This window comes from Strix uralensis, chromosome 5, assembly GCF_047716275.1.
Source record: "Strix uralensis isolate ZFMK-TIS-50842 chromosome 5, bStrUra1, whole genome shotgun sequence".
NCBI classification, from domain to species: Eukaryota; Metazoa; Chordata; class Aves; order Strigiformes; family Strigidae; genus Strix; species Strix uralensis.
The window spans coordinates 81,395,419-81,415,448 of record NC_133976.1 but is presented as its reverse complement, the minus strand read 5'-3'; the positions used below and the strand labels follow the sequence as shown (position 1 = coordinate 81,415,448).

The 20,030-nt window shown below is 39.5% G+C and overlaps 1 protein-coding gene across 2 annotated transcripts in view; it reads left to right on the top strand.

Moving 5' to 3' along the window:
• The window catches only part of TSPAN9 (tetraspanin 9), a 195,558-nt gene that overhangs the window by 87,559 nt on the left and 87,969 nt on the right, over positions 1-20,030 (top strand). The gene's annotated exons all lie outside the window — the stretch shown is intronic.

Here is a 20,030-nt window from a genome sequence, read left to right as displayed (position 1 = left end):
TCCTATCCCTACACTCCCTGATAAAGAGTCCCTCCCCACCTTTCCAGTAGCCCCCTTTCAGCACTGGAAGGCCGCTCTAAGGTCTCCCCGGAGCCTTCTCTTCTCCAGGCTGAGCAACCCCAACTCTCTCAGCCTGTCCTCACAGGGGAGGTGCTCCAGCCCCTGATCATCTTCGTGGCTTCCTCTGGACCCGCTCGAGCAGGTCCATGTCCTTCTTCTGTTGGGGCCCCCAGAGCTGGACACAGCACTGCAGGTGGGGTCTCATAAGAGTGGAGTAGAGTGGGAGAATCCCCTCCCTTGGACTGCTGGCCACACTGCTCTTGATGCAGCCCAGGATACAGTTGGTGTTCTGGGCTGTGAGCGCACATTGCTGGCTCATAGTCAGTTTTTCATCCACCATGAAGCACTACAGGCAGGTGTTCTGTAGTTTACCACCTCTGGCTTCATACCTGGAATCTACATTAGTTCTACTATGGCTGTCTGACAGGTTTTGGATGTTTGGCTCTGTATGTGTTCCTTGCTGACACTGTACACTTGCAGTATCCTCTCACTCCTACCCTGAACTCCCCACACAACTCTACCAAGTGTCCTCTGTTCCTTCCCTCTCCTGAAGCACTCCCTGCTATTTCAGTCCTATCTTTCTTCTTAACCCATTTTCCCCATTCCCAGGTTTGCCTGTTCTCATTGCTTCCTTCTGAATTTCTGGTAAGAAACCCAAATCCAAAAACGTGAAGTTGTGGCCTGCTCTTGACCAGTGACAATCATCTGTTGTAATGCCAGGTGATTTGTTTTCAAAAAGAGAAGATGCATTTTTAAGCATAAAATTTCCTGAACTTGTAATTCAAAGCAGAACAAGACTCCTGGTCTTCAGAGGTGAGGAGACCACTTCCACATTGTTATCTTTTGACAAAGGCAAGAGGTGTTTTGTTTTGTTTTTCATACAAGAACCAATTTAGGCAACTGGAAACAGAGGTGGAAAAACTGTATTTTAGGGAGTCTTTAAACAGGTGCCAGCCTAGCAGCTGTACAGCTGCAATAGGCAGTCCAGCTGACCAGCTTGCTGACCGCAAAGCCACATTGTTCTGAGCCTGCGGTAGCAGAAAGCCCATCTCATGGGAGGTGTTGTTCTGCCATAGCAAAATAGTGTTTCTGAGATGCTTCCTCTGAAAATGAGGACTGGTGGTATCCTTTGGCATCCCAGAATGCTGGGCACTGTTGTCTTGAATGATTCTCAGTGTTGGCCCAAAGAAGGATGCTCTTCTACAGGAAAAGAGGAATCTTTCTCCCTTATTTGCTTCTTGACACAGAGAAGAAGACTGGGACCTAATCTGTCCCTCATGGGGCAGGGAGCTGTACTACTCCCTCAGCTGGGCAGCCAGCTCATATATCTTTGAAGACCAATTATATATGTATACTATATATTATACACATCATTTTTATATAGAATATATTTAAGATAATATATATATACACATGTATAGGTTTGAAGGTGATGGAGAAGTTCAGTGGTTAGTGGATTCTCTCTGTTTTTACACAGTAAACATACTGTCGCTCTGATAACTGTGGTAAAGAGGTGGTGCATTGTTTCTGCCCAGCAAGAATTCAGTGCTTGTGAATTAGATTCATGACAACAAAGTATAGTTTTTGAAAATTAGTATCATGTATATTAGTTAATGTGGAAGGATCACACATGAGTGCAGCAAAGCAAACTGATCTAAATGGGGCCCAGCAGTAAGTTGAAACAGAAGGTGTTTCTCCACCATATCGCTAAGAGATTCAGGTATTTCTCTGTGGCCCTCTGATTCATAGCAGTTGTTCTTGGCCATCTGGCATTGCTTTCTTTTAGAGATTAGGAAAGTCTGAGCTGAGGGTTAAGGAAGCTTATAGTATTTAATTGTGTGGCTAGGATGATGATTTACACTGAATTCATCCTAAGTGCATAATATGTTTTGCAAAGGAACTGGGTAACTACAAATGTTAGTTGATTTAGTTTGTCTTCGAGAATATTTATGTGCAAACATATGGAGATTTTAAAGTAGCCAATATAGCTCTGTAGAAGAAATAAGATATTGATTTTTGCTTCCACAGAGAGCAGCTTAATTCTCAAGAAAGGTAATCACCAAATATAAACATTAGGGTGCATGTCTTTCTAGGGTACATTTTATTTCATTGTTTTATTAGAGAGAAGGATTACAATAATTATTTTTGCAAAATGTATCAGAAAATCTTACTGGCTGTAAAATGGAAATTCTATAAAACATAAATTTTAAAAAGAAATTTCACTAATGAAATGAGAATTTCATAGGGTCCTAAAAGGGAAATTTTGAAACGACAGGAATGTGTTATCAAAACTTCACTAGAGAACTTTGTAAGTAGACAGTGGTCATGGTTAAATTTTGGGTTGTTCTTTCATGTGACTAAGGTTAATGAGTTCACATAATACACACCTTGTTAGATTTTAGCATTGCTTAATTTTAATATAAAATGCATTTTATTAGGGGGAATATAAAGCAAGATTATTATATCTCTGATCTTCTGTGTTAAAGGAAGCGCTAAGGAAAAGCTAAGTATAGCTAAGAAGATCCTTAATGTGGTTTATTTTTAAAATTGTTAATATTTAAACTACTACAAAAAATATGATAGGAATAATACTGATATATTATTAATGGTATAATTATAAGCAGAAGCTACAATTTATCTTAATTAAATGGAGTCAAATTTACAAATTCAGATATTTAATATTCAGTTTCAAAGTAAATTTTGTAATAGGTTGTGAGCATTTTCCTTTCACTAAAATGTAAGTCTAGAAGAGAAGAAGATGATGGGCTGGAAACTTGCTGGTCCAGAAGTAGCAGCAAAACGTCAAACACAGCAAATCTTTCACTGATACTCTGTTATTAAAATAATGGATAAAGACTTTCGCTCCTGAAGAGCATTTTTCTGCATTATTTATTTGTCTAATTTAATCTTATAGTGGGAGTAATTAATATTTTTTCCTGTAGATTAAAAACAATGTTGTGTGTTTATCAGTGAGCACAAAGCAGTAGTACAGCAGCCATGCAGGTCACTTTTACTAAAGTCTCAGATCAGACTAAAAGAAAGGGAGCAGGTCTGTTCTCTGGGTCTGGCTGCTGTCAGAGCTATTGGTACTGTAAAGAAGCTAAGAATTTTAGACTTGTTTATATAAGGTAATCTATACTTATTTATACCAAACTGCAACATACACTGTAGTGCACTGTTCAGTTTGAAGTACAAAGCTTTAATGCTTAACTGAACCTGTTGATCAGACAGTTAAATCTGGTGAAGAGACTTTGTCCCTATACATCACTGAAAGTTAATCTCTGAGGTTTAAGAGGGGTGGAGAGTTTGACCCTGAAATGAAATCGAAATTGCTGACTACAGACAGCTTAGAACAGGAAACACATTCAAATTATCTCATTTTTGTTGTCCTCCCCCTGGCTGCATTATCTGATATTCCCCATTTTCTGACACAGGGAATAATGACAGGGAGAGACAGTGTGTGACCCTGGGATACTTGTCTCTTGGTATAATAGCAATATTTATTTCTGTCGTATTTTGACTCTTAATGACATAAGTCAGCAGTGTGGTGACAATTGTGGTACTATGCTGTGAAAGTAAGACTACTCAAACCCAAACAAACCTCTGCAAAACAAAAAAAAACCTAAACAAACAAGCAAGACAGTGAAATCTGGAAAAAGTTAATGTTTTCAGTCACATTAGCAGGAAAAATTCAGTTTTTAGTAGGGATTTGATATTCTGTGAAAAGATTCCAACTTTTAGTTTTATTTTAGCCTCCAAATGGTATAGTGCTGCTGGCATGCCTACGCAAACATGCACCTCGGTGGGGGAAAACAATTAGATAAACATTTTAGCATGTCAACGTTTTGGCTGGGAGGAGAAGGAAAAGTAATATTTCGTTCAAATGGTGTGGTGTCCTAATGAATATGATGTAAATAGAGTAAATTTAAAAACCTGTATGACGACATTACAGAAAAATGTTCAAACATTATTTGAGGCCTGAGAATAGCTTTAATTTAAAGTAGCAAGGTTTGCTTCAGAGCTGAGTTAGACTGCTTAATCCAAGTGGCAAGGGCCCCATAACTGGTTTTAGGGTCTAAGCTGTTTCAACTTGCTAGGAAAGACATCCGATACGGCATTTTTCACAGTGTTCCTTCCACTAACTGCTCTTTGCTAACACCATTTCTATTCAGGTGGTTTTATTTTTTTGGTGTGGGGTTTGGCTCGTTTAAATTATTTTTGTTTTCCTTCGCTGTGGAAGTGATTTTACTCTAGCTGTAGGTAGGTGTGAGAGCCATTTGTGTCTTTTATTTTGGATAAATGATGAGTTGATTCATGACTCAAAAAGCAGATTTATTGTATACATCTGCTATAATGTAGCCTGCTGGACATAGTTTAATCATTTTTATATGAGAAGATTTATAGTCATTGAAAGTGAGAAGCGGAATAAAAATTTCAAATTGGAAAACAAATTACTCCCCTCCAGCCCTCCCTGTCCCCCTGTGCTCCCAGAGTTAAATCTTTCTTTAAATATATGACTCAGGTTCTATTCCTCATATCCTCCGGCTTCATGACCTTAAGCAAATTTCTTCAGCCTTCTGTGTCTCAATTCTGCTAACTTTTAAAAGCAATGATGATAGCAACTTTTATAAAGCGATGGTTATAATCATGGGGTACAATTATTGTTAACTTTGAATAAGCTTAATAACTGTAATGTTTCTTACTTACCTCTGGACTCCTAGACCCATGCAGAACATTTCAGTAAGCTGCTTGATTTGGGCTTGATTGGCATGCTCTCCTTTTGTCTGTTCCTGCTACCTTCCAGGTAAGTCAGTCTGCAAGAGGCTGATCCAAAGGGGTATAATCTTCCTCATGCGAGTAGAGGATGAGCTTGTAACTCCATTATCTGGCTGTTGGAGGAGGCATCTAATTTGCTTATGTAAATGCTGCTGACATAGAACAAGACCTGAGTAGAAAAGGTGGGAGGATGCAGTCCAATTTGTGGAAAGTAAAGTTCAGTTAATTGGGGTTTTGCCATACATAAAGTTATGGGCAGCCAAGTTGCCACAGATAGTATGGTATACTGTACTTAGTAGATCCTCTGTGTTCATCCCATATAATTTGTAAAGTTACTCAACCTTTCAGCAACTCATGGCAACTGTGAATCAAAGGAGGAATTCTGCTGGGTGTCTTGGGCTTTGTTTTAAATATCTTGCAGAAATAAATAAACCACACCTTCCAAACAAAGTAAAGGAACCTAATATGGCTGAAGGTGTGTTATTAAACAGTGAATGTTTGCTGAACTTCTTGGGGACTTGTCACATAAAACTTAATCATTTTAATATCACTTTACAGAAATGACTGCAGGCACTGAACTCAAAGCAATTTCGCAACTTTCTGAAACAAATCAGCTTTAAATCAACTCAGATCTCCATTCAGCTCAGCCCCTTGCTGCTTAGGAGTAACTTAAGTTGCTGAATGTATTCAGCAGAGATAAATGAACTTCCAAGTGTTTGGAAATTTGACTGGGATGATCGTTCTTCTTTCGTCCTGCTTTTCTTGAGCTGGGCCAAAGTTCACATGGCTGTTCGAACCTTTTTCATTTAACTACTCCATCCGGTGGAGCAGGGATTGTGAATATTCTTGGGACCTGCTGCCAGTTTGAATTTAAAAAGTCATCTGCAGCTCCTCTTCAATAACGTCTCTCAAAACTTGGCACCATGGCCAATAGCTTTATCACTGCTCAGGTAATGCAGGTAGGGCTAGTTTTTCCACAGGGTTATAATACATCCAGACAGTGTTTGTCATCGTTCTTAATCAAGGCATAGCCAAGTTCCTACAATCTGACTAACCAATCTGAACCCATCTTTCAGTGTTTAGTGTCACAGTTAACATGCTGGCTCTCTTGTCTCTCACCCAGAGCCTCTGTGCTGTCTGGGAACACAGCTGCTGGCTATCCCCTGCATCCCTTGGAAGAGGATGCGAGCTGAAGCACAGAATGACTAGCTTGCCATTTCTCTTACTTCTTTTTTTGCTTCCATGTATTTGCTATGTTTTTGTTGTTAAATGCATTAAATGCAAATTAGCGTTTCAGAGTCAAGAGAATTAATAATGTTTGCAAATATTGCTTCTGTTTTATTGGAGAGGAATTCTGTACCTGTGGATTCTTGTTGAATCTACTTGGTCCTCACTAGAAGCTGCATTTGGTACTCCTGTCTTTTTGCCTGTCTTCTGACTCTCCTGAATGAAAACTCCTTGTCCTGTTTCTAATCAAGGCACCAGGGATACGTAGTTTTGAAAATACATTAGACTAATGTCTGTATGTCTTTCTTCCCATATAACACTGGCAAGTCATGAAGTATCAGAGATTAAATTTGATCCTTTTTATTTCTTTTGTGGCTCTCCCCATATTTCTGTTTTATGTGCATTCTGGTACAATCTCTGCTGCCGTAGGTACAAATTGTAGGTCTGCAGTAGGAAATGATCACGTTACTGTGGATTCTTAAAAGTGGGTGACACATCTTGAGAGTTGCTGCAAGGAATTCAAACAAGCAGAAACTGACATGCTAATCATGTGTTGCAGAATTATTAATTTCTAACACTGTAAGGAGTTGTGACTGATAAGTATTTATTTTTACTAAAATAAGTGAGTTTTAATGGTTTTTAATTTTTTTATGGTGAAGAAGAGTGAAGCAAGACAATCATGAGCTATGGATGAAGATAAGATTATGAACAGATGACTATAAGCTGTGGGGGTTCATCAGCTTAAAGAATTACTAGTCATTAGCAGAGATGCATTAGTTGCTTGTGTGCACGTTTCTACCATGCTGTACATGTGATGCAAAGCATATTAACTTAAACCAAGCAGTTTACTCTGCAAATAATGTGTGTAGTGGTTAACAGTGGAAGCAGTTAACTTGGAGTAATTCTGTCATATATAATCATCTCTGTACACTGCAGTGTCCAACCACTGAGTCTGGAATGATGCAAAAGTGAAACAGAGGGAAAAGAATTGGCACCGTACTATTCAATCAAATTTTCTTGCTTAATTTGCTATCTTAGAGAACTGAAAGTTCCTAGAAGGTCTACTTCTGAATCAGAGGTTTGTTCTTTTAAGCTTCTTGATTGATGTATTAAGCACGCTTTTCTTTAAATGATCCTGCTAAACACTTACATTTTGTTAGTAGCTGTGACACTGCTGAGTAGCGTGGGTTCTTCACAAGACTCATTTCTTCCTCTGTATTGTCTTGGAGAGTTTCCAACCAGTTATGATCTTAAGCAGGTAAGAGAGCTGTCTCTCAATGGATTGTAATTCCGAAATATAAACACCTCATTTTGTCTCATTTCATAGTAGTTTTAAACTAAATTGGTGGTTCAGAATCTTATTGTCCTATACTTGCGTGCCCTCCCCGCCCCCTTTTCTGTTTCATCTAGCTATTGTTGTGTCCCAAAGTGTGCCTTTTCTTCTGCAGTGTCCTTGTCCTCTGGAAACAAAGACACAGTTAAATTATTAAAAAATAAACTTTATGTTCTCAATTGCTCTTTCCTTAGAGTTTTGATTGCCCTGTCATCTCCATTTGCACTGCTTTAAGGAATCAACATTACATCTGTTGCCATAATCCCAGAGTGTCTTAGGACCACTTAATATATTTATCCTCTTGACACCTTGTAAGTATGGGCTGTGCTTTTATCCTCCTGATACAGATGGAAAGGTGAGCCGCCGAAACAAAGAGAATGTCTGCAGTGGAGCACAAGGTAGAGGGCTGAGAGCTATCGGAGACCAGAACTAGCAAGTCCTCATGCAGTGCAGTTCAGCACAGGTAGACTTGTGTTGAGTTCTGCATGGCATTGCCCGTGAGCTCAGAAATGCTGCTGATCACCTCTCTCGAGCTTGGGTATCTTTGTAGTGATCTTCCCTGCACTTTCATTTCCAGATTAGTTTGGGCAGAGACAGCTTAAATCTGTCTATATCCATGGTGGAGATGTGTCCTACTAAGAGACTTGTACAAAGTTAAACTGAAATTGAATCTGGATCTCTGAAGTCCTTGGGAAGTATCTTAAGCAACAGGTCATCTGTTGCACACCATGTCTTATGAGAGACTTGATGCAGGCAAGCCACCTCTGAACTCCACACACTTGTGTAGCATGGTCCACAGGCACAACTCCTTTCAGGTTTAGGACCTGTAGACCATCCTTTTATTTGGCTGTGCACTCCAGAAGTCTAGTGTGTCACTGACTTCCAGAAGTACCTAGAAGAGTGGAAGTTTTCTATGACACATAAATCCTAAACCTCTCCACCACCTGTAAAATGTCACTAAGAAAACTGAACTCTTCTTGAGATCCCATAGATGATGGTCAAGGTGAAGACTTTGCTACAGGATGTCCCTCTTCATGGTGTCCATTGTAATATTTTTATTTTGACTTCAAACCAGCTAATAAAATAATTCCATAAATGATGAAGAAATAAACCAACATTGTATTTAACACTTAGAGACGGTAGAGATAAGAAGACGAAAAATTTTCCTGTTGCATGTCTGGCAGTCACAATTCCTCCTACTTTCCATAGCCCCTAAGGCCATATGTTTGTCTTCTCCTGTCAGAGCAATGTTTGCTCTAATAGCTTTTCCAGCATGTGGAATGTAAAAAGAACTCTCTGGTGGGATCTTTTTTCCATTGTCAACATCTGGGAAGATGTTGGGTTTATGGCTTTCGGTGCAACATTGGTTTTGGGTCTTACAGGACATACTTTAAAATGCAGATAACTAGTGTTATCTTTGATCCTGGTTTGTTATTTTTGTGTTTATTTAGGCTTTTTTTAGGTGTTATTTAATATGCCTGTAGAAATGACCTGTGGAGGTAGCTATGATGTATGACCTTGATGTGATAGAGCTATCTGTTACTTTGCCAGGTTGGAATCCCATTTTGGGGGAATTTTAACTCTTTCTTTCTGCCTTTAGGTAGAAATGGAAGCTAGCACTATTGTTGGATTTTCTCCTTGTTTTGTTTCTTAGCCTGTTCTTCCATTTACAACTTAATTGGAAAAAATCATTCTTGTGATTTATGATTTATTAGATGTTAGTGGTAAGGTTTCTATCGTTCTGCTGTAAGCATTTAAATTGATGATCCAAATAAACTGTTGTGTGGTTCAAGTTAAGATGGTTAAGACTACTGTGTTTGACTTCTAGTGGTTTGATTTATCTCCCATTTGTGAGGCTCAAATGTAAAACTGAATATATTAGGTCAGACCAAAAGTTTGTATGTCCTGTCTTTGAAAGTAGATGGTAAAGAATGCTTAATACACACTAAAGGAATTGAACACATTCATGGAACTCCTTTGAGTCATTTATCCTATGGCCTTCCTAAATTCTCTGGCAGTAAATTCACTTGTTTAATTACGTATTCTGTGAAAGGGCACTTCCTTTTAAGCCTGCTGCTTGATAATTTCAATAGATGCTGAGAGATATTCTGAAAAACAGTGAACTGTCCTCCTTTCTGCTTGTCATTATTGTTTTTAATTATTGTATTTTATTTTTATTTTGTTTTACTGGGATGGGAGGAAAAATCAGAGGAATTCTAGTTTAAAATGAGGTTACTGCAAAATTAGTATTTAGCAGTGCTTAGCATAGCATATGTTTAGATTATAGAATCATAGAAAAATTCTAGATTGGTAAGAACCTCTAGAGAACATCTGGTCCAACCTTCTGTTGAAGGCAAGGCCTTAGATTATGTTACCTAAGGCCCTGTCAAGCTCAGCCTTGAGTATTTATAGCAAGAGAGATTCCACCATTTCTCTTGGTAACCTATTACAATATTTAATTGCAATTCATACAATTTGTTCTCAGTTTTTCTTATAGCCACACCAAAATTCTCCCTGAAACATCCTGTGTCCATTGTTTGTCTTGGTGGCAGTCTGCTGGATGGTCTTCAATTTCTTGAGCTGGAACAACCAAACCTGGACACAGGAGTCCAATTGTGGTCTAACAGGTGCTGCGTAGAGTGGAATAATCACATTCCTTGATCTGCTGGATATATTCTTGCCGATGCAGCCTGAGGCTGGGTTTAGATGCTTATTCTACTATTTATTTTGTCCTGGTGTACTGGGGTGTAGCTTTTAACATTGAGTATAGAGCGGCAGCACCACGCACAGCACTCCATATAGTGTTCAGTGAGATGAAGAAGCTTTATTGTGAGGACAGAAATATTTTCTTCCTCACTTTTGAGAATTTCCACTCATATTACATTGCTGCAATTAAACACTTTCATCCTTTTACTGTTTTTTCCTCCAAGAGTGGATCTGGCTGCCTTCCCTTGTAGCCTCTTGTGAAGTACACTTGAGCTAAAACTCTTCTGCTTTGAGCCATTCAGCAGTTTTTGTAGTCCACCCTGCAGCTGTGTCACTATAAGTCATACTTAGTTTTAAACTCCATCCAGCTTGAATGTACAGTTGGCACAAGTGCTGACAAGAACAAAAACATTGATCTTTTCACTCCCCCATCCAAGCAGCCGCAGCGTATGATTGTGTTCTCGAATACAGTGTATTGATTTTATGCATTGCTATATGTGTTACACTGCTTCACAGTATTTATCGGAACTGCTGACTGCTTTTTTCTTCCACAGTACTTTTATTTCTGGTCTGATTAGGGCTTCTGCAGTCCAGCGAGTGCTTGTTTTCTCTGTTATGTTTAGTCTCATTAACAGCTTGTGTATCTCAGAATCATGAGATTTTAGGAGTTCATGATTTTTACTAGGGCTGGGGATGGGGTTGGTTAATGGTTGTAGGGTTTTGTTTTGTTGTTTTTGTAAATAAAAAGCTAATTTTTTTTGGTGTACTCTCATGCGTAGCATTTTTTTAATGATATTTTAGACTTACATTGAGGGAGGTTGAGGAACCACTAAACCTTGAAAATAATGTGTCTGTATGAAAAATAGTCTGTAGAAATAGAGGTTGTATCTTTTTAAATCTTTTATTGAAGTGCAGACTGTGTGACAACTCTGCATGTTTCCAAACAGTGTATCTGTTCTGACACGTGTCCTAGTTTTAGTCCTTTTTAAAGTTCCTGAACGTGTTTTCTTCAGAGGTCTGTCTTAGAGCCCAACAGTATTTCTTTCAGGATGCTTCATCTTACTCGTCCTTACAGAAATAGGTGGGATCAAGCATGTTTCCACAACACACACAGTTCTGGAACGTCCAAGAATGCAGGTTTCTCACTTAAAAACTTCTGCAGCTGTGTGTGAGCAGTAATAAATGGTTGACACAAGCCTCTGGGGACAACTTTAAATGGGTGAACTGTTCCCTCTTTCAGCAGACTCGGGGATTTTTTTTCCCACTGCTTGGATGCTATGTTATGAGCCTGACCCAATCCTTAGTGACAGCTTGTTGGGCTGATTAATGTAGACTCCGGAGAATAGCTCTTTGCTGTCTGATTGATTCATTTTGCCAATAGAATTCACATTCCTGTAGTGTGAATAAGAAACAAGTGATTTAATGAGTGCCCCCCAACCTATTCCACATGTAATAGCCTGATTGGAGCCATGCATGCTTTTGGAAAGCTTAAATACTTGCTGTATGTTACATGCTGAAGATCCACTGAATTATATACTTCTCCCATAAATCCAAATTAGAAAGTTAAGGATGAATTTTCTTCTGCCCCATACAATTAGACACATTATCAGAAATTTCACTGGTATTTAAATTGTTACTAACTTCTAATTTTTCTGGTTCTTAACCACTGATTTTTTTTTTTTTTTTGCCTCTCTGTGCTTCCCACCCTGGAATGTGTTTCTCATGAAACTATTATTTCTTTGCAACATTCCCTATTTTTTATCACAAAAGGTGGGAAGAGATTTGTTTTTCCTTGAGGCTGTCCTTATCTCCTGTATCCTTGATTCCCTGATGTTGGTATTTTTTGGTGATGTTCCACCTTGTTTTGTGGTTCTGTGTATAACTCTTCCATAGGTATTAGCTGTGCCGGTTCCTGCTCTTGGGAGACTCTCAGGAGTGCGACAGAACAGATAGCATTATGGCACAGCAGGAAGATAGGGGAGTGAAGCCAGAGCAACAGAAAGGAGAAAGAATTTCTTGTTTGGATCTGGATGGTTTCTGTTTCCTTATTATTAAAGAACTCTTACAACCGCAATCAGGAGATCCTGATCCTGGATCTACAAAGAGTCCTCCAACAAACGTATTCAAGAAGAATGGGCATAAAATTAATATAAAAGGAGGAAAACAACACTATTGTAATTCTATATCGTCTCTTCCTTGTGGGAACATATACATAGAAGTAGTTCTGTCTTTTAAAGCTTTACTGTGTGCATCATAAAGAAACATGAGAGAAAATGGGGAGGATAAAAGCTTCTTTCATTTTTACCCCTAGTCTCTTCCTCCGCCTTTCTTTTGTCAGAATCCAGAGCACACAATTTGTGGCTGCCCCAAGTTTAACTGTACACCTACCTCTGTTCTCCACATCCAGTCTTGCTGGTACTAATGTTGTAACTGCCCTTTTGTGATTCAAAATTTGAGTAACTGAGTGGGGGAAGCAAAGATCCTGATGAGGTTATGATCAGGTTTCTGAGGAATAACAGCTGCTGGCTTATTTGCTTTCTTTCCCAGCCTCCATCGTAGAAAGCTGAGAGGGTTCATTTGCACTTGTGTGAGGCACTGCTTTTATAAATCTGATAGCAGTGTGCCTGCATGCACACAGTTCTCTGACGTGACTTCAGATTTTTGAGTGGATCATCAGTAGATTATTTTCTGTTTTCTGTTGAAAGAATCTCAACACCTTCTAAAAAACCTTCTTCCTGTCCTCACCTTATTGGTAAAAGGTTCTAGAAGATGTAATTACAATACTGCTTTAATGACAGTCTCTGGCATAATTTTTTGCTTCATTGCAGCTTGGGGGAGAGAGGGAAGCTTCTTCCTTCATTGTTTCTGCCCTGTAGTGTCTCCTACTTCTGTCTGTTCTTCCAGGACTGCAACCTGATGTGACATTCATTTCAGCAGTGGCTCTTTTTGCTGCAGTATCTGTGCAGATTTATGTCTGGTCATTGATGCAATGTATTTTCTGGGTAGTCAGCTCAAGGTTATCTGTGTTATAAGATGTGTTGTGGGCAGGTTTAGCAAAGAAAACATTCAAACCCAATACCATGAAGAGGAAAAACAGGCTTATTGAATTATATCTGTTTAGGATTATATAGACTGTATAGACTTAAGATCTGTCTTAGGGTTGGAATGAGCACAGCAATGCTGGAAAAAAAGGCAGTGTGTGGAATCAGGAACATATGCTTGAAAGCAAAAACCTTGGGGTACAGAGCTTGCCACAGAGACATGACAGTGTCATCACTGTGCTGGATGGACCCCGAATTATTTTTCCTCTGAAGGATTAGATAGTATTTGTGGTGCTTGTTTTGCTTAAGTTAGGTGTCCTATTATTTTAATCAAAAAATGGTTAAGAAACACAGATAGAGAGCATGACATTAGACATGATCGAGTTCGAGATTGTTTTAATGATAAGGCACAGCTCAGCTTTTTGAGACTGAGCAGAGGCAGCTTTTTGCCTAGCACTCCAGAAAGAAGGAGCAAGAAGAGGATGCAAATATTTTTGGTTCTCCAGGGTGAAACAGTGAGCATTGGAGAAAGACTGAGTACTTTCGGTCATGAATATGCCTAACTTAAATTGGTTTTGAGTACTTGACAATAGTTGAGCCCATTAAAATATGCCTTTTAATAGAATGTATTGTTTTTTGGTAAAGTTGTTATTTTATAACACTTATGCAAGTACTTAAGGAATCAAGCCTTGTACTCTAGTCTTATCTCAGATCCATTTTTTAGAAAATTATGCCTGCGCCATCAATTGCAAAAAAACCCAACAAAATGGGCAGCCAAAAAAAGGCCAAACCAACAACTTCAAGGGAAGTCCTGAACCTGAACATACATAATCAAAAGTAGGATTTTTGAAAGCTTTCATCACTGACTGGGCTCTGCTGCTGCTGAAGTCAACTCTCTGAAAGAAGAATGGGTTGATGGCCAGTTTTCAAACTCTTGAAGGCCTGGTACCCTATTCAGTGACTGGCCAGATCCTAGCAGCTGAGGATTTGTTGAACTTGCTCTCAACAGTGTGTGACAGAGTTCTTTGTGTCTTGAAAACTCCGTTGTCTTTCCAGCTCCATGGACAGGAATCATCTGGCCTTAATTATCTGTCTGTGCTAATAGATGTCTGCTATGGACATCTATGCTGTGGGTGCTGTATCCGAGAGATTCCCCAAAAGCTCCCTTCATAGGTGACAGAGAGGCTATGGTTAAACTTGTTCTAATGTAGATGTTTCGGATCAGACAGGTAAACATGATTACAAGAGCTTCTGCATTGTTACTTTGTATATGGCTAAAACAAAGTGAGATGGATCTTAGCATGAATATTCAGTTTAGCATCACTGTGTCAGAGTGATTAATGATGCGGTTGTTTCCATTTGCAGGCTCCCAGGGCACGTGGACTTGTTCTGGCTTTTTTGGACTGTTTTTTGGTGGTGCTTTTATTTTCTTTTCTGTGAGTAGAATTGTCTGTCATTTAGTGGGAGCCTTAATTTAAAATGTACTTGGCATTAAGCAAAAACTCTCACCTTGGTTTAATTGCTGTTCAGTCACATGACTCCAAGGGATCTCTGGAGTCATGTGACTAATTAAGAAGCGACTTTAAAAAGTTGTTTTCAGAGCCTAGTCATTCAAATACAGCAATAGGGATAGGAAATACATTTCAGCTGACAAATGGCATGAGCTTTTATTTAACAGTACTTATTCAAAGGTACTGAATTGGAAGACCTGCTTAAATGAATCCATTCTTCTATCTTCAGAATAGTGTGGTTTTGTAAAAGAGATGCCTGCTGATTCTGGACTGATACGCCCATGTGATCCCATGGCAAAAGCATGAAGAGCTCCATTTATTCATGACTTCATGGGGACTTTCCACAGTGAGTGCAAGCCAACAGCACAGGACACTGCCATAGCTACCTCTGAACTGTAGCCATGAGGCAATTTCTTTACAGAGGTTTCCTTTAATAGATTTGCTCACAAAAAGATGCCTGGTGATGATGCCTTCCAAATAGGTTTGGGATACACTGGCAGAGGGAAGCATGAGGGTGTCATATTGTGCCTATCTGTGCTGTAGATGAAAGACCTTGTAATTTTTTCATTTCCTAAGCAAAAACTGGGGATCAAAAGTGAGACGAGCCCAAGGACCTGGGAGATACCGGGTTTGCTTCGTGATTACGTGCAAGTGGCTTTCTACTGCTGCCTTTCATGATGTGGAAAATTGCTGAGATTCCTTTTGTCAGGCAACAGCTCTGGTGCAACCTGATAAAAGTGGAGTTTGTTATCTTTTGGGTCAGCTTGACTACTCTTCCCTAACCACTGTCTAGGCAACAGACTGATATCTGGGGTGAAACAAAGGTTTCACAGCTGGTATTGCTCCTCCTAGGGCTGGGAGGTAAGGCAGCAACATTCTCACAACCTAACCACACTATGCAACAACACCAGTATGCAAGGCCGACTGAAGGTAACCTAAGTCTAACCACCATACTGAAAAACACACCCCTGGGAGAAGACCTCATATGTTAATATTGGACCACCTTCATGTAATGAGTTAGACCAATAGGAACACAGTTTGACTTAAGTCACACTTTGCCAATAATACAAAAAGCGACCTGTTAGTTCCACACGTGTGGAGGGAGATCAATTCAGATGGATTGGACTGACAAGTCTTCTCCATCTCCTTCAGAATATCAACCCCACTTTGGTAAGAAATTGTGCCTTCGCTATTCTGTGGACAATGCCCTGGTGAATTATTAATATAGTATAATATTTAGCGCTAATGCAGTAAGAGTATTTATCAATGGCAATTCCGAATCTATTATATCCGTCACCTTAACAAATCACCTATCTTTTCATCTTTGCAAACCTGTCTCCGTGAAGATCCTTGGGAGGGCTCTGACAGGCAGACTCTGAGAAGTGGCTACGCACATAACCCTTTGAACACAAACCATTGACCAAGTCTGGGACTAAGACTGGATCCACCACACCTAGAGTCATCTCTGAGAAGGAGTTTAGAAAGCAAGGGGGTCCTTTCTGATCCGCGTGGCTCAGTGGGAGGCCTCACTCAGCCATGCTTCAGAGTTATACTCTCATCGTGACACATGACAATAAGTCAAATAAATAAATAAATAAAGTCAAGACTCAGGAGAAGCCTAATACTTTTCCTGTGCTAACCCTCCTGAAAGAAAAACTAACAAAAAATCCAAGATGAAGATAGGGACAAGGAGTTTTAAGACACCTTTCTTCTTCAAATTTCAAAGCTTTTTGTTAAGGTAGGCACCTGAGACACAGAGGGTTTGACTGTCTTAACCAGGGTCATGCAGGAAGACATGGCAGACCTGAGAGTAGCACTGTGTACTTCCCTTCTAGTCAGGTCCCCTGTCTGCTAAAGATCATCTCTTTGCTTTTTTTCCCCTTGTATTTTTTGCTGTAGTTTTAATGACCTCTTGAGTAGCAAGCAGATTTTATTAGCTATGTTGCTTGTGGTCTGAGGGCTGTATAAAAGTGTCACTTAGTGCAGTCATTTGTATCTTATAGGTCTCCAGCTCTTCCAACCCTATGAGACTTGAATTAAACTTCTCAGCAGTGGAATGCCACAGGATACATACCTCATACTTAGGAGAGCTCTGGAGAAGGGGGTTTCTATAAGTAATTTGTGAGTGTGAGGTAACAGCAACTTCTTATAGGTCTCTTTGCTTTGTTGCTGCATGGGGCTGATCTGGATATGTGGTCAGATAGGGCTAATCCATGAGTGTCATCTGCATCCAAAGCATTCAAGCCATAATGGCTGAAATGCTATATGTTGGCCACCTGTAATATTTGTAGTCATGTCTATTGACTTTGGTGACTGAGGTAACTTGGAGAGCTTTCCACTTCTTGTCCTTTTAGTGCTTATCCAGCCCAGGAGCAGATCTGCATGTTTCACAGAAATAGTGGTTTTGTTGAGTCCGTGAGACCCTGCACAGTAGAACTGCACCAACTTCTCGAATAACAGAAGTTGCCTGCGAAAGCATTGCTATTAGTGAAAGTGTGACAGAAGAAAATAGCTCAGCTTGTCTCTAAAACCCTAGGGTGATATTTCAGGGTTCAGAGTCAGCAGAAAAAAACCCACACAAAACTGTGTTTGATAACTGCAAACCAAACACGACTGATGCAAAAAAATTGATAATGCAATGCAACACTGGGCATCCCTACTGCTTTTTGACATTGCCCTTTGGAAGAGAGCTATGCTCAATCCAAAACACTGGGGAATATGAGTGGTTTAAAGTTTTGATACTCAAGACAGGAAATCTATTTGCTTGAAAGGAAAAATAGAGCTCCCTGTAAGAGGGCTTGTGTCTCATCACAGCCACATAAAATAATCTTGTCTTGATAATTATAATTTTCTGTCTAGGAGTCAGACCTGGCAGTAGAAAATAGGTGCTCTTTACTGACTTGCTTATGGGTCACAAATACTCACTTTCAGAATGATCTGAGACAGGTTGTTGCAGTCAGGTTTTTGCTAGGCTCATGGGGTTTTAAGTAAGTGAAAAATTGATAGGTGAGCTGCAAATAGAAGCCTAAAACTATCTTAAGCCCTGGTACATAGTATGTACCTGCCAGCCAAGAAATTTGTCCTGGGAGGAAACTTTAACTTCTATTATTCTATCTGTCTGTGTGAGTTTTCTGCTCCTTTTGGGACCCTGCAGGTAACCTGTAGTGGAGCACAGTGGGGCTCTGTCTATGTTGCCATGTGCAGAACGTACCATCTCAGGATACCACTCAGCAACTGAGGTTCTGCTTGATGAAATTCTGAATGAAAAAACTGAGGTTCTGCTTGATGAGATTCTGCTTGATGAGATTCTGAATAAAAAGTGCTCCCAGCAGCTCAGAGTTTGTGATCTGAAATGGGAAATACTTCTCTGTATATATATACACATGGTGAGCTGGAATATAAAGTTAGAGAGGGATTTATGAGAGCTGAGAATTGAACCCGTGTCTCCAGAGGTTTGATTAAAGGTCTTGACTGAAATACTGTTCTTCCTTCCCTTAGGACTTCTAGATGATAATGATCTTTCTAGGGTGTTAGAGATTTCTGAAGTCAGTAATTCTGCAGACACTTCCAGTAGTCCACAATGTCTCCATTCTGAAGTGACGCTGAATGCAGAATGGTCTGTAGACTCTGTGGAAGGTAAATGACTCTTGAAAAAAGGTGATTTATCTCTGTGTTGTCCCTCTGGCTTTTCCAACTGGAGAGGAGGAAAGAAATTTCAGGAGGGGGGAAGCAGTAAATCTACACCTTTATAAAGCCAGAGTCCTCCTAATGTCTCTCTAGTTTGTGATTGTTGTGTTCCAAAAGTAATTGTAGAGCAGTTGACTGTAAATGTGGTGAGAGCTCTTGAAATGAGAAAAGTAATTGAAAGGTGAAGGGAATATGAATCACACTCTGTGAATCCTTCCGGAAGAAGGATAAATTTCACATGCTGATCCCTAGGGTCTGTCTTGACCCCAAAGCTAGGATTCCCAACCTTGGTGAATGGTCTCTCTGACTGTCTCCTGGGGATCTGCAATCCAGCCCCTCCACACAACCCCAGGAATTGCCTGTATTTTTTGTTTTCCTGGCTGCTGTTTACCATGAAATGAAGCACATACTCATCAGAAAAAGCGAGCCAGAGCTGTGTATGGGAGTGTATGCCATTGATGTTATTGGAAAGAAGTCTTGAGAAGTCATGAATAGTACTTCTCAAAGAAAGTGCACTGAGTTTTCTGCAATGAAATTTGAAGATAATCTAACATGAGGCTGTCATGCACACATGTGGCCATCTAAAGGGATGAAGGTTGCAGAAGTGAAGAGTGAATGCTGAGCAAGCATTCTGTCTAGAAAGCAATCCAAAAAAGGTAGATAGCCATCATTTAATAAAGTATTTATTAGCATTATTGTTATGTTTTTATGAAATAATCAAATTCTTTTCAAGATGGCTGCAAATAGCTATATGGCTGTGTGTGTGTGTGAGGATTCTGTGTATAGTGGTGTAATAGTTACAAGATGTTGCTCTAAGAGAAGTTAGCCCTTTTTTACTTGCATTCATAGTGTCAGGTAAAATTTACCTTAATCTGTAGCACTTCCTTACTGAAGTAATGTCATTCCTCTGAGAATGCTGATGCTTCATGCCCAGCATCATGCTGCATAGAAGCTCTTCTCCACTTTACTACCTGTGGTTAATGAGCACATACAGTTAGCCTGTTTCCTGGGAAGTCCATGACCATTCTCTGGCTTAACCTCCTCCACATTTTCAAGCCATGCGTAAGGGTAAGTCATGCTAAGCTGATATGCATCCTGGTTGATTTGTCTATTTTTTGTTTTTCAATGCAGTTTTCTGTTGAAATTGTTTCTTGGTGGCCAAGATTTTTTTAATTAGTTATGTAAACCCTGTTTGATCAGATTAATAATATGGTAGGAATCTGTAATATTCTTATTTGCCAAATGACTTTGCTATACTCACTTGCTAACTCTAACTGGAACTGTTGTACGAAGACCTCTCTTGACCCTATTTAAGGCCAGTACCTGTTGTTGCTGAAGAAAATTAAACAAAACTTCTATGCATCTAAGCAATTAAGCACTGTTGTACCATGGGGGGAAAACAACTTTCCTTCATGACCCCCAATCTCAGTACTTACTGAAGAGAGAGATTTGATTACCCATATCTTAGGATGCAGAGCTGCACATTAATATATTTTACACTCTTTTTCTGTGTTTGTGCACATCATCCTAATTGATCTCAAGGAAAAGAAAGGCTTTTTCATTTCCAGTTTTCATATTCTGTTCAGTCCTCTTACTGCCAAAAGTAATATTAAATACTCTAGAGAGAAGGTCATTTATCAGGAAGAGGGGTTTTGGGACTGGTGAAGAATTAGGTTATCTTTACATTAT